At 37.3% G+C, this 16,035-nt stretch overlaps 1 protein-coding gene and 1 pseudogene across 4 annotated transcripts in view; one reads left to right on the top strand and one right to left on the bottom strand.

The window, feature by feature from the left end:
- The window catches only part of EXD1 (exonuclease 3'-5' domain containing 1), a 331,232-nt gene that overhangs the window by 240,676 nt on the left and 74,521 nt on the right, over window positions 1-16,035 (bottom strand). The window lies entirely within an intron of this gene.
- On the top strand, window positions 267-738 carry LOC141520276 (ferritin light chain pseudogene; annotated as a pseudogene).

The raw sequence follows: 16,035 nt of genomic DNA on the forward strand, positions 1-16,035 counted from the left end.
TTCAGCATTCATTTTTTGTAAGATGTTGAGTGGTAATTTTTCTCCCTCACTCCCTTATGTCCCCTTCCCCAAGACAGCAAGTAATCTGATATAGGTATTATTTTGTACAATCATGTTAAACATATTTATATATTAGTCATATTTTAAAAGAAGGATCAGGCTTCGCCCCACTCTGGTTCTTGCTTCAACAGTGTTTGGACTGAACGTATCGGGGTCCCCCGGCTCCCCTCGCCTCTGCACCGCCCCCAGCTCCAGGACCAGCCGCCATGAGCTCCCAGATCCGCCAAAACTTCTCTGCCGAGGCCGAGGCCACCGTCAACCGCCTGGCCAACCTGCACCTGCGGGCGTCCTACTGCTCCTGTCCCTGGCTTTCTATTTTGACCGGGACGACGTCGCCCTGCCACGCGTGTCGCATTTGTTCCGGGAGCTCGAGGAGGACAAACGCGAGGGCGCCGAGCGCCTCAGGCCGTGCAGAAGCCTGCCCGCGGTGAGTGGGGCCGCAGCCTGGAGGCCATGGAGGCCGCCCTGGACTTGGAGAAAGGCCTGAACCAGGCCCTCCTGAAGCTGCTCGCCCTGGGCTCCGACCAAGGGGACCTGGAGAGCCACTACCTGGATGAGGAGGTGAAGCTGCTCAAGCGCCTGGGCGACCACCTGACCACCCTGCGCCACTTGCAGGCCGACCCCCAGGCCAGGCTGGGTGAGTATCTATTCGAGAGGCTGAGCCTGAAGCACGACTGAAGGCGCAGCCCCGGCTGGGCGGGAAGGGGAGCTGGGCACCCTAAATGAAGATGGCTCCTTCCGTCAAAAAAAAAAAAAAGAAGGATCAGAACAACAGGGAGAAACCAAAGAAAAGTGAAAATAGTATGCTTTGATATGCATTCATACTCCATAGTTCTTTCTCCAGATGTGTATGGCATTTTCTATCATGAGTTTTTTGGAATTGTCTTGGCTGAGAGGATGTAAGTTTGTCACAGTTTATCATTGGACAGTATTGTTACTGTACGATATTCTTTGGTTCACAGGCACCAATTTTTGCCACCATTATGATCCCTTTCAAAAAAACCAAAGACTAACTGTCAGTGATCTTTTTTTCTCAATTGATATTTTATTTTTCCAATTAACTTGTTATAAAAGTTTTTCTTTTTTATTAACATTATATTTGTTTTCCAATTATATACAATAGTAGTAGCTACCTATCTTTTTGTAAGAGGTTTTGAATTTAACAATTGTTCCCCCCACCCTCTCTTCCCTCCCCCCCCCACAGAAGGCTGTCTGATAGTCTCTATATTGTTTCCATGCTACACATTGATAGAAATTGAATGTGTTACAAGAGTAAACATAAGAGTAAGCATAAACCCCCTCCCCCCCAAGAAGATGAGAAACCTCAAGAATAGAGAGAGAAAAAAATGGACTTCAATCTGTGTTCAGATTCCAATGGCACAGTCACTGGGGTGAGTTGCTTTCTTTATCCTAAGTCCAACAGAGAATTTGCTTCAATATTTTTCCCACAGTTGATATTACTAGCTGTACCTCCACTCTATCCCTCCCCAATCTCATTTATTCTATTCTCTTTCTCTTTTCATCCTGCCCCTGTCTGAGAGTGTGTTATTTCTGAGTACTCTCTCCCTTGATCTTCCCCCTCTTCTATCACCTATTCCCCCCTTGCTTCCCCACAGTCCCCGTTATCCCATCCCTTTCTTCTCATTTTTCTCTAGGGTAAGATAGATTTCCTCACCCCATTAAGTGTTTATGTTATTTCCTCTCTGAGCCATTTCTGATGAGAATGAAGGTTCACTCATTCCCCCTTGCCTTCCCCCTTTCTACTTCATTGAAAAAGCTTTTTCTTGATTCTTATGTGAAATTTCTTAGCTTCTTCTTCATCTGTTCCCTTCCTCCTAGTACTTTCCTTTATCACCCATTGACTCCATCTTTTTTTACTATATTATACCATTATATTCCACTCCTTCCTATGTAATGTCTATATATGCTCCTTCTAACAGCTCTTATAAATGAGGAAGTTCATATGTTCTTCCCACGCAGGAACACAAACAGTTCAATATCATTAAGTTCCTCATAGTTAGTCCTTCTCTTCCATCCCCTCTATGGTTCACCAGAGTCCTGTACTTGGAGAACAAACTTTCTGTTCAGCTCTGGTTGTTTCAACAGGAAAGTTTGAAAGCCACCTGTTTCCTTGAAAGTCCATCTTTTCCCCTGAAAGAGGATGTTCAGTTTTGCTGAGTAGTTTATTCTTGGTTGTAAACCAAGATCTTTTGCCTTCCAGAATATCATATTCCATTCTCTAGGAGCCCTTAATGTAGATACTGCCAGATCCTGTGTAATCCTGACTATAGAGCCTCAGTAGTTTAATTGTTTGTTTCTGGAAGTTTTTAGAATCTTCTCTTTGATTTGGGAGTTTTGGAATTTGGCTATAATATTCCTGGAAGTTTTTCTTTTGGGATCTCTTTCAGGAGGTAATCGGTGATTTTCCTCAATTTCTATTTTTCCCTCCACTTCTAGGATCTCAGGGCAATTTTGCTGTCTTATTTCTTGAAAAATGAAGTCCAGGCTCTTCTCCTGGTCGTGGCTTTCAGATAGCCAAATAATTTTTAAATTATTTGTTCTCAATCTGTTTTTGAGGTCAGTTGTTTTTCCGATGAGATATTTCACATTTTCTTCTAATTTTTTACTTTTTTGGAATAATTTTATTTCTTCCTGCTTTCTTGCAAAGTCATCAGCTTCCTTTAGTTCAATTCTGCATTTGAAGGAGTTGTTTTCTTCAGAGAGCTTTTTTATCTCCTTTTTCCAGCTGTCCAATTCTGCTTTTTAAGGCATTCTTCTCCTCATTTGCCTTTTGTTTTGCTTTTTCCATTAGGCCTAAACTGGTTTTTTAACATATTATTTTCTTCGGTATTTTTTTATACATATTTCACCAAACTTATTGATTTGGTGTCCATGATTTTTCTGCATCACTCTCATTTCTCCTCCCAATTTTTCCTCCACCTCCTTTAATTGCTTTTCAAAGTCTTTTTTGAGCTCATCTATATTCTGAGCCCATTTTCTATTTCTTTTTTTTTTAAGGTTTTTGCAAGGCAAATGGGATTAAGTGGCTTGCCCAAGGCCACACAGCTAGGTAATTACTAAGCATCTGAGACCGGATTTGAACCCAGGTACTCCTGACTCCAAGGCCGGTGTTTTATCCACTATGCCACCTAGCTGCTCCCCCATTTTCTATTTCTTTTGGAGGTTTTGGATATGGAAGCTTCGATTTTGTCATCATCTGAGTATGTATTGTTGTTTTTTTTTATCTTCCATGGGACTGAAGTAATTCTCTATGGTCAGATTCTTCTTTTTCTGTTGTTTACTCATTTCCTCAACCCAAGACAACACTTCCAAGGCTTTGGGGGTTTTTTTGTTTTTTTTGGGGGGGGACATCTCACTGGGACCTTTATTCCCACAAGGTCTTATGCTCTCTTGCTTGTGCTTTGACATGTAGATGGCCTCCATACTTCCCTCTGCCCTGGAGCTATAAGGAGGGATCTAGCTTGACTCCTTAGTATGGAAGCCCAAACTGCAACCTGGCTCTGAGTGTAGCCTAGCAGCAGAGTCCTACCCGGAGGGAGAGCAGAGAAATCTCTACAGACTTCCCTTACCATCTCTGGGGGTGCAGGCTGTTTTCTCCTGATTCTCACTGCAGGTTCTGCAGCCGGTACTCCTCACTCCACACTCATTCTCTGTCAGTGATCTTTAAAAGATTATAGAGAACAGAAGATTTAGAGCTAGAAAAATATTCCATTCTCAAAAAAAAATAGAAAAGAAACAAGTTTGTAACTTATAAATCAAAAGGTTTGACTTGAATCCCTGGAAACATTCTTTTTTTATTTTGTAATTAATTTATTTTTTAATTTTACAGTTTTTCCCCAATCTCACTTCCCCTCCTCCCACCCCTCACAGAAGGCTTTAAATTGTTTTCATGCTATACATTTATTTTAGTTGAATGGGTTGAGAGAGAAATCATATCCTTAAGGAAAAAAAAATAAGAGATAGCAAAATTATGTAAGGTTTTTTTTTAATTAAAGGTAATAGTCTTTGGACTTTGTTCAAACTTCACATTCTTTCTCTGGATACAGATGGTATTCTCCATCACAGACACCCCAAAATTGTCCCTGATTGTTGCACTGATGGAATGAGCAAATCCATTAAGACTGATCATCATCCCCATGTTGCTGTTATGGTGTACAATGTTCTTCTGGTTCTGCTCATCTCAATCAGCATCAGTTCATAAAAATCCTTCCAGGATTCTCTGAATTCCCATCCCTCCTGGTTTCTAATAGAACAATAATGTTCCAAAATGAACATATGCCACGATTTGTTCAACCATTCCCCAATTGATGGACAGTTACTCAATTTCCAATTCTTTGCCTCCATAAACTGAGCTGCTATGAATATTTTTGTACAAGTGATGTTTTTACCTTTTTTCATGATCTCTTCAGGGTATAGACCCAGTTGTGGTATTGCTGGATCAAACAGATATGCACATTTTTATTGCCCTTTGGGTGTAATTCCAAATTGCTCTCCAGAAAGGCTGGATGAGTTCACAGATCCACCAACAATGTATTAGTAGTGTCCTAGATTTTCCAAACCCCTTCCAATATTGATCATTTTTCTTTCAGGTAATATTGGCTAGTGTGAGAGGTGTAAGGTATTGCCTCAGAGATGCTTTTCTCTAATAAGTAATGATTTAGAGCAATTTTTTGTTGGACTTTAGATAGCTTTGATTTCCTCATCTGTAATTGCCTCCACATATCCTTTGACCATTTGTCAATTGGGGATTGGCTTGGTTTTTTTTTTTTATAAAATTGACTCAGTTCTCTCTCTCTCTCTCTCTCTCTCTCTCTCTCTCTCTCTCTCTATATATATATATATATATATATATATATATATATATATATAATATATATATATATATATATAGGAAATGAGTCCTGTGTTAGAAATACTAGTTGTAAAAATTGTTTCCCAATTTACTACATTTCTTTTTATCTTAGTTACAATGGTTTTTGTCTGTGCAAAAGCTTTTTTATTTAATGTCATCAAAATTATCTAGTTTGGGGTGGCTAGGTGGCATAGTGGATAAAGCACCGGCCTTGGAGTCAGGAGTACCTGGGTTCAAATCCAGTCTCAGACACTTAATAATTACCTAGCTGTGTGGCCTTGGGAAAGCTACTTAATCCCATTTGCCTTGCAAAAAAAAAAAAACACCTAAAAAAATTATCTAATTTGTTTTTAATGATGTTCTCCATCTCTTCCTTGGTCATAAACTGCTTCCCTTTCCATAGATCTGACAGGTAAACTATTCTTTGATCTTCTAGTTTGCTTATAATATTGTCTTTTATGTTTAAATCCTATATCCATTTTGATCTTATCTTGGTAAAGCGTGTGAGGTGTTGGGCTAATCCAAGTTTCTGCCATCCTAACTCCCCCCCAAAACATTCTACAATAACAGTTTTTAATTTGATGCTACTGATTGCAAACAACCCACAAAACTCCTGAGTGGGTCCAACAAAATTAAAATACAATTTTCCAATGTTTAAACAAATAAATAAAAATTCAATACAAAATAAATGTTATTTTTTTAAGTTACTATATTTCTGTTAAAGCTTGACACCACTATTTTAGACACCACTTTATTTTTCTAGACTGTTTATTTCTTAGATGGTTGAGTTTTTTGTTTTCTTTTTGTATTTTTTCCTAATGTATTCCACCCTAATAGGTAGAAGTAGGAGGAAGAGGAAAAAAGATTTTTGCTTATCAAATAAAATAAAACTAAATTTTAAAAAAAGGACTGACTAGTGAACATCTTTAAAAAGAAGGCATGACATGACAGGATCATCAAAATAATCTAATATTTATCCCTATTTATTTTATAGAATTGCTAAATAGGTAGAATAGGAAAATGTAAATTGTAGATAAAATTTGTCTAAACGCTTAGAAAGCATTTGCAAGTTTCTCATGCAAGTCTTGTGGGAAAAAAACTGAAAGATTATATGGCAAACCAGTGGTTTGGCATGAAGGCCAAGGCATAACCCCCAAGGGAAATGTGATCAACCCAGGTATTCCTTGTGATGGCTTTTCTCCAGCACAACTATACTTTTTCCTTTAACTATTATCACTTAACATTCTCCAGTACCACTTCTAATCCCTAATCAGTTCTCCAATGGCTGTGCATATGGGTCCTCTAGGTCTATGACATCACAGTATATATATGCAAGTAAAATTCCTCCGCCTCCATCACCACCACTTCTTCAGAGTCCCTGCACCCTCCCTCAAAGATCACTTCATGATTGTAGTACTGGTACCATTTTAGTTGGGATCAGACAGAATGTTACACATAAGAGAAGCAAGGGGAGAGATGAATTGAGCTCTGCAGAGTCGAACTCATTACATTATCTTTTCCTCCAGACCCACTCTTTTTACAAATTAACTTGAATTTTTTTTAGAGTATTGCCATATTTCTAGTCACCAAGGTTCATGACTGGTATCATTCCCAACTTTTCACTCTTACTATCCCATATGTCAAATCAGTGCTATATCTTATCATGTCTATTTCACATTCATCAACTTTGTAGTCACCACTCTCATTATCTCTCACCAGGACTGTTGTAATAACATCCTAATTATTCTTCCTAAATTCATTCTATCCTGACACTGCTGCCAAATTGGTGATCTTAAAATGTAAATCTAACCATGTCACTTGACTACCCAATAAACTCTTGTGGCTCCCTATTGACTCAGATATTATTCCATCTTTATCTTATTCTTTTTTAAAATGTCCATTTTCTTGTAGATTTTATATTGCACATAATTAACATGTGTACATAATTTAAAATAATTAGATAAAATAATATTGGAAATGGTTATTCAAAATTTTTTTCCTGGGAGAGGATGCAGTAAAAATAATTTGGAGTTGACTACTCCAAATTTAGAACTTTGAATGGCTGATCTAAATGCATAAACTAGTGGTTCAATTTGACCTTGATAGTACTTCTCCAGTAAAGTACCCCAGGAATCTGTGATTGATCTTACATTCTTTGTCATTTTCTCAGTGTCCTAAGAAAGGCATGGAAGGTATAACTATTAAAATTAGAAGAGGTAACTGACATACTTTGACAAATTAGAACATTAGTCTGAATCAAATAAGATGACAATTGGGAGAGGTACAAAGTCTTAATTTAAAAAAAAACTATAAATACAATATATGAAAGGCACAGTGAAATAGCATTTGAAAAACAACTGAGGAATGACTGAACATCAAAAATATATCAAGGAAAACACCGAGGACCTAACTAGGGTAGTTAAGGTATGAGTGGAAAGATAGTGACAATTGGAAGAAAAGATGAAATAGAATCAATAAGACTTGATAGCTGGTAAGATATGAGAGTGGAATATATACTCAGTGAGATTGATGAGTTGAGGATAACTTATAATTTGCAAACTTACATGACAGAAAGAATGGTGGTCACTTCACCAAAAAAGAGGAGTCAGGAAGAGATATGGTTTAGGGATGAGTTTAGTTTTGGACATGTTAAGTTTGAGATGTCTGTAGTAGATTCAGGCTGGGAAGTCCAACAGGCAGTTGGAGATGCAGGGTTAGAGCTCAGGGAAGAAGTCAATTCTGAATATGTAGACTCGGAGTGATATTGTTTGTCCATCATTTAAAAAGAAACAGTGACATGGGGAGATGTCTTGACTTGTTCATGCATTGGATTTAAAAGTTACAGAATTGCACAAAATCATCAGCCTCACTCTTCCCAAGTCAATGAAGTCCAGTGACAAGATAAAAGTCAGTAATGACCCAGAATGCAGAGGATGACCTTGTTATCTTCAGTGTATGACCAAGTTCTAAGTTTCTATAGTGCCTGATTGTATGGGTATTCAGAGAGGACTAATATCGCTTGTGTGTGGGCTGGCCAAGTGCTTTTCAGAGATGCTCACCCCCTTTGGTGGCACCTTTCTCCCAACTCTCATTCTTGGCTCCAAAAAGCTGTAGCACGGTCAGTGACCACTTCCTGGTAAAACCATCTTGGCAGATGGGTTAAACAAAGTTGAGAGTAACCAAAAGGCTTCAAACCCTTCAAACTCACCCCCCCAGCAGAATGGACTGGTAGAAAAGAGATCACAGAGATAGAGTGGGCAAAGAAAGAAGAAGAGAGAGCTCAAGAAAGAGACCTGGGATTTACACAACAGCAGCAGGTGGGACACGAATATCAATCCTGCTAGAGAGGCTAAGAATGATTAGATGGAAAGAGAAAACTTGTTTAGAGGACAGTGTCAAGAAAATTGGAGGAAGGAATGGTTAACTAGGGTCAGAGGTTTCAGAGAACTAAGAAAAGGCTATTGAATTTAATAGAAAAGAGATCATTGATGAACTTGGAGAAAGAAGTTTAAGTCAAGGGATGGAGATAAACATTTAAAAGGGCTAAAGTGGGAAATGTGAAAATGGAAGAGTAGACAGCTTTTTATAGAGAGGAAAAAGTTCTGAAAGGAAACAGAAATTCATGGTAAAGATTTGAAATTATGGTAGAGTCACATGAAGGTTTTTAAAAGTTGATGGCTAGGGTAGCTAGGAGACACAGTGGATAGAGCACCAACCCAGGAGTCAGGAGGACCTGAGTTCAAGTGTGACCTTAGACACTAATATTTAATACTTAGCTGTCTGACCTTGGGCAAGTCACTTAACCCCACTGCCTTGCAAAAATCCAAAAAAAAAAAACAACTTGATGACTTTCTGGAAATGTCTGTGGGCAACAGGTAAGTAGTCAGTGGATAATAGAGCAGTTAGAAATTAGAGAGTATGATCAAAGAGGAAAATTCTTGATGGGGATGGGAAGGTACAGAGATGGGGAATGTATAGAAATGTTTATATTGAAAACAGGTTGAATTAAGGAACTTCTCATGGTTCTAGCTAGGTTGCTATTATCTGAACCAGGCCAGTTGAAATATATGCAGCACAGTCAAATTGTGACAGATGCCTGAGCTAAATTCGCAGAAGTCCTTTATGTATAAACTGCATAACTAGATTCCATACCTTTAGACAATCTAAATAAAAGGTACTGGCCCTATAAATATCCTCCATTTGAATTGAGTCAGTGGCATTGGAAATTTCTTGTACAGACAGCTGCCATCTGAGGGTGTTACTAGGACTTTGCACTACTGTTGGAAATCTTAGCTCTTCATTTACTGTTTGTCACCTTTACTAAAGTTATTTTTGATATCTTGTTATGGCTTTTCTGTTTTAGTGCTCTTGATATTCAAACATTTAACTCCTCAGGGAAATGTAACTGGGACAGGGAGAAGATAGAGAGGAATTAAGTAATAAACAAAATAAACTGCTGCCTTTAATAGTATATCAGGAAAAGGGTTTTTGGAAGGGGAAAAAAAGGAGACATGTCTGGGCAAGAGGAGAGGGGTAGAGTAGCTGAAGGATTGTATCAAGCATATTGAAAATACTGAGCACCTTTTTCCCCTCACCACCCTCTGCTTTGTTCACAGTGGGGAAAGGAAAAAAAAATATTAGAGAAGAGGATGGAGGGAAATGCATAATTAAGAATAATAACTTTAAATGTGAATAAGATGCACACACTTATAAAATGGAAGAAAATTAAAGTACAGATTAGAAAGCCAAATCTTGATAGTATGTCATTTACACAAAACACTCAAAACATAAATATGAATTCAGAGTTAAAACTAGGAAGCAAAAAACTATACTTCAGTTAAAGTTAAAAGGAAGTAATAGTTATCATAGACTTGAACAAAACAAAGGCAAAACTTGACATTTTTAAAGAAATAAACAGAAATTACATTATACTTAAAGACAATAAAAAATGAATTGATGTTAGTATATAACATATATATACCAGATAACATCTAAATATTTAAAGGAAAAATTAAATGTTACAGGGATAAATAAACATTTAACACTAGATTAGTAGGGGATCTCGGAGTACCCTTTCATGCTTAGACAAATTAACAAAATTATAAACTTGAATAAAATTTTATAAAAAATATAGTGAATGGGGGCGGCTAGGTGGCAGTAGTGGATATAAAGCACCAGCCTTGGAGTTAGGAGTACCTGGGTTCAGATCCGGTCTCAGACACTTAATAATTACCTAGATGTATGGCCTTAGGCAAGCCACTTAACCCTATTTGCCTTGCAAAAAAACCCCCAAAAAATACAGTGAACAAATCTCTGGGAAATAATAGGAATAGGAGTATATGCACATATATATTTCAGATGTGCCTGGCACCTTTAAAAATAGATCATATAAAAATCTTATAAAAATAGAATTATTACATACTTAATAGATCACAATGTAATAAAAATCATATATAGTAAACAGTCATTGAAGAAAAGAATTAAAATTAATTGGAGACAACTCAAATCTCAATAAATTTGTAGCTTGAAGAATAAATCACAAACAGAAAATTTCATCAAAGATAATGATGAAAATGGAATAATGTACCAAAACTTCTGAGATGTCACTAAAGCAGTCCTTATACATTTATATCTCTAAGTACTTAAAAAAAGAAAATGAACAGGTCAATGAAATGAGCTTACTATTTTTTAAAAAGACAACAAAATTTTAAAATCTGAATTACTAGAATAGAAATTAATAAAATGAAAGCAAAAAACCCATTGAATTAATAAAACTAGTAGCAATTTGGGGGTGTAATAGAAAAACCATTGATGAACTTAAAAGTACTGCCCCAATCAGTATTATAAATCAATATTCGTAGTTAAAAAAATGAATCAACAACTTTGAAGAACAAATTAAGGAAATTATTAAAAATTATTTTGGTCAGTTGTACATCAATAAAACTAATCATTTAAATGGAAAAATGTTTACAAAATTATGAAATGCTATGATTAACTGAATAAGAAACAGAGAACTTACATCAATTTTAGAAATACAAATTGAACAAGTCATAAATAAATTTCCCAAAGAGGGAAAAAACCCACAACTAAAATGAATTTATAAGAAAATTCTGACAAATATTCAGCGAACAATCATTTCCAATATAATACAAGCTGTTTACAGGAATCAATCCTTAATTCAACCTGTTTTCAATATAAACATTTCTATAAATTCCCTATCTCTGCACCTTCCCATCCCCATCAAGAATTTTCCTCTTTGATCATACTCTCTCTCTAATTTCTAACTGCTCCATTATCCACTGACTACTAGGGTTTACCAATTTCTTCTGTGACACACATCAAAATTAGGTAACATCTAAAAGAAGGTAGCATGGGTTTGGGGAATACTATAGTAAAGTTTATACTCACTGACAGGTTGGATCCCCAAAGCTTAGCTCCTTTCATTTTTCTCAGGTTCTAGGAATAAATCCTGAGGAGTTTTATCCTAATGTCATAATTCATGAGTCCCCACTGGTCCATTTCTTGTTGATATCAGTTGATATAAACTAGTCAACTAGACTTAAATTAGCTTTAAGAAAGGAATACACTAAGAAAATATAATAATATCAATTAGTATAAAACATCCCCCCAAAAGGCTATGATAATCTCTCATAAGTACATGCAAAGGTCAGGAGAAAGTAGCATTAAGTTTAGAGAGCCTAAATGAAAAAAGATAACATTAGGCAAACATCCTGTTGATGAGTGCTCAAAATAGTCCACTTGTTTGTGATGTAGTTTTTCACCTGGACTCTTTTTAGAACCTTAAATCAGCTTTCTAACTGTGATTTGGTTTGTCCTTGGCTCCTTAGGCAGATACAACCTTCAGTCAATCTAGAATTTTGAAGAGAAAATGTGAAGTTCTCCAGAACTCTACAATTCATGAGGTCTTCCTCCATCTCAGGGAGAAAAGAGACTGGAGCCCATGGCTTTTTCCCTTCCCCACTCTCCAGTTAGATCATTCTTGATGTGGAACTAAAAATCTCTTTCCTCTCCATTAGTTTGAATTTTTGTATCCAAACTAGTTCCTTCATTTCATGTAGTTCCCACAGGGCCTTACCTAGTTTCTTCAGCCATTCTGAATAGGATTCCTATCTGGTATCATTTCACTTTTTTCTAGTGCCTTTCTAAAACATTGTAAATGAGCAAAGACTTTTCACACTTAGTCTGAAATCTTGGATTGACTAACAGAGACACATTCTCACCTTGTTAAATCATGAGGGCTTAGCAACTTATCAGCTATTTTAAGAGGAATAGGGTGACGACTGATTTATAAATGTAGTTCCATTCATTTTAATAAGCAGCAGAGAAAGAAAACTGTGGAACAATATTTTTTTAGCCTTGTGTTTTTTATTTTATTTTCCCCAATTCCATGCAAAGATAGTCTTCATCATTCATCCATTTACAAGTTGTTGAGTTCCACATTTTTCTACCACCTTCCCTACCCCCCTCCCCAAGGAAAGGAACAATTTGATATAGATTGTACATGTATAATTATGTTTAATGTATTTCTATATTAGTCAGGTTGTGAAAGAAGAATCTGAACTAAGGAGGAAAAAACCATGATAAAAAAAGGAAAAGCAGAAAAGAACTTTAAGAAAATGGACATAGTATGTTTTGCTCTGCATTCATATTCCATAGTTCTTTCTCTGATTGTTGATAGCATTTTCCATAAGAAATCTTGGTAGGGGCAGATAGGTGGTGCAATGGATAGAGCCCCAGCCCTGGAGTCAGGTGGACCTGAGTTTAAATGCTACCTCAGACATTTAATAATTACCTAGTTATAATTATTGAGCAAGTCACTTAACCTAGACACTTCTGGCATGAAGCAAACTTGGTCCCAGAGCTTTTCCCTAGCAAAGACAAATGAAGTTTCTGCATTGATATTAAAGCTACAGATTTCACCATGAAAAAGAAGATCCAAAGAAATTTTCAATGGCAGATGTAATGGAGGATTGTGAAGGTCTGTTTCTTTGGGGGGGAAGGGCAAGTAAAACCCAACTAGGTGGGAGAGCAGAAAAGCCAGTTGGAGACTTTTAGCCCCAGTGCAGTCCAGGTCCCAACAGCTTAACAATAGCATAGGTCCCTGTGACTCTCTAGCAAGCCAGAAGGCTTCCAACCCCAAACAAACTCTGAAACCTGGGAACACTGGGGCCAAAGAAAGGACTGGGTTAGGAAGAAACCACTGTAGAATCACAACCTGGAAACAAAGGAGAAAATAAACCTCTGAAAAAGGCAAGGCCCTGGACTGAATAGGCAACATCTTGGCCAAAGACAAGCCAGTGATCAGACCACCCCCACCCCAAAGCATAAAAAACCTGGATCTATATTCCTTATACCCCATTAGCAGAGCTCAAACAATTAAAATGAGCAAATAAAGCTAAAAGAGCCCTCACTATAGAAAACTACTTTGCAGGTAAGATAGTAACAATGCATGTCAGAAGAAGAAATTAGTGAAAAATTATTCTTGGGGGATTCTCAAAAGAGTAGATGAATTGGACTCAAATCAAAAGGGTCATAGAAGAACTTAAAAAAGAACTTAAAAACCAAAGAAGAGAGGACTTCTGGCCAAGATGGTGGAGTTCTAAAATCTCCTGATCTTTCCCCATATATGATATGAAATAAACCTCTTAACAGAAATCCAATCAACAAAACCCAGAAAGAAAAGCCAGGAGAAAGAATATCTACCTCAGGATTTGTCTCCCGCTAGCTGGTCAGTAGGTGGTGCTGGTTGCTTACTCTCAGTGATCAAAACTTCTAGCACCCCCTACTGACTAGGTGGAGATATTATGTTCTGTGAGCAAATACTCTAGCACCCTCTACTGGCCAGATGGAAATATTACACTCAATGAGTAAAGCCTCTAGGGATCCCAACACCAAACCTCTGTGAACCAGCCCCTCCCCAACTCAAGGTCTTAGCAAAATGAAGAAAGGCCAGTGAACAAGAGGGTTCATAGAAAAATTCTTGGAAGGAAAAGACCCTAACTCAGAGAGACCTAGAACCTCTGAGGAGAATATGATCTGGTCTCCAGCACAGAAAGACTTCCTTGAAGAAATCAGGAGGGAGTTTAAAAAATCAACTGGAAAAAGAAATCCAAAAGAAGATTAACACCTTGCAACAAGAAATCATTGGAAAATACAATTGGACAAATACAAAATGAGAATAATTCTCTCAGATCCTCAATTGGGCAAATGCAAAAAGAAAATAATTCTCTCAAAACCTCAATTAGTCAAATGGAAAGCTCTTTCAAAAATAGAATTGACCAGTTGGAAAAGGAGCTGCAAAAGGTGAATGAAGAAAACACTTCTCTAAAAAAAGAATGTAGTCTGTGAAAACTAATGACTTCATGAGACAGCAAGAGCCTGTTAAACAAAACCAAAAAATAGAAAATCAGAAGAAAATGTATAATACCTCATCAGCAAAACCACTGACCTCAGAAATAGATCAAGGAGGAACAACCTGAGAATTATAGGTCTTCCTGAAAACATTGAAGAGAAAAAAAAGCCTAGACTTAATAATTCAGGATTTAGTGTTGGAAAATTGCCCTGATATCATGGAACCAGAGGGCAAAATAGTTATTGAAAGAATACATCATTCCCCTCTGGGAAGAGATCCTAAAATGGAAACCCCTAGGAATGTTGTGACCAAATTCCAGAACTATCAGATAAAAGAAAAACTCCTGCAAGAAGCTAGAAAGAAACAATTTTAGATACTAAGGAGACACAGTAAGTAAGCCTCCTGGCTGCATCAACATTAAGGGATCCAAGGGCCTGGAATGAGATATTCCGAAGAGCAAGGGAGCTTGTAATGCAGCCAAGAATGCAGCCTTCTCTTTCAGGGGAAAAGATGGAAATTTAACAAAATGAAAGACTTCCAACAATTCCTGATGAAAAAAAACAGAGCTAAATAGAAAATTTGGACATCAAACAGGAGGTTCAAGAGACACATGAAAAGGTTAAAAAAGGGGGGGTAAGGAAAAAGAAGCTGCTTTCCAATAAGATGAAACTGGCTATGTCCAAGCATGGGAAAAAGAGTCTCATAATTCTTAAGAACTGTAACTCTATCAGAGAGAATATACTTAGCCAAAAATGATGGACACTCATGACTTGTCCATGAGACTGCTACCCAATGGGATGAAACTGGCTATATCCCTATTTGGGAGAAAGACTCTAAAAATTCTCAAGAATTGTAACTCTATTAGAGAGAATATACTTAGCTAGAAGTGATGGATACTCATATTTTTCTGTGACTCAGAATGATTTAAAAACACTTCCTCATTAAAAGGAGGAACAGGAAGGAGATGGGAGGAGGGAGGGGATTGAATGGGTTAAGTCTCATTATATTAAGAGGTACAAAAGACCTATGGTAATAGAGGGGAAGAAGGGAGGAATTGATAAACACCTGAACCTTCCTCTCATCAGACTTGACTTAAAGTACACACACACACACACACACACACACACACACACACACACACACACACACACACACACACACACACACACACACACACTCAGTTAACTTAAAAAACATCTTACCTTTCAAGTATTAAAAGGGGAAAAGAGGCAGGGGAATGGAGACAGGGAGGGGGAGAAAAAGGGGAACTAACAGAAGGAAGGAAAAGGAAAAGGGAAAGGGGAAAGAAAGGGGAGGGGGTGGATATAGGAGGGCAAACACACTGAAGGGGATGGTGTTCAGAAACAAAATACTGGAGAATATGGATAAAGGGGGAAAAGGGGGGGAAATACAAAGAGAGGGAAGATAGCATGGAGAACAATAAAGAGTAATTTTAACTTTGAAAGTGAATGGGATGAACTCTCCTTTAAAACATAAGCAAATAGCACAGTGAATTAAAAAACAGAATCCTGCAATATGCTGCTTATGAGAAACTCATCACACTCAATTTAGATCAATGTGTATCGTGGAAACAATGTAAAGACTGGCAAAATTGCCTTCTGTGTGGGGTGGGGGGAGGGAAGTAGGATTAGGGGGGAAATTGTAAAATTCAAAATAAAATCTTTAAGTACAAAAAAAATTCTCCATTTTTTCAATTTATTATATTCTT

Source organism: Macrotis lagotis, chromosome 4, assembly GCF_037893015.1.
Source record: "Macrotis lagotis isolate mMagLag1 chromosome 4, bilby.v1.9.chrom.fasta, whole genome shotgun sequence".
NCBI classification, from domain to species: Eukaryota; Metazoa; Chordata; class Mammalia; order Peramelemorphia; family Peramelidae; genus Macrotis; species Macrotis lagotis.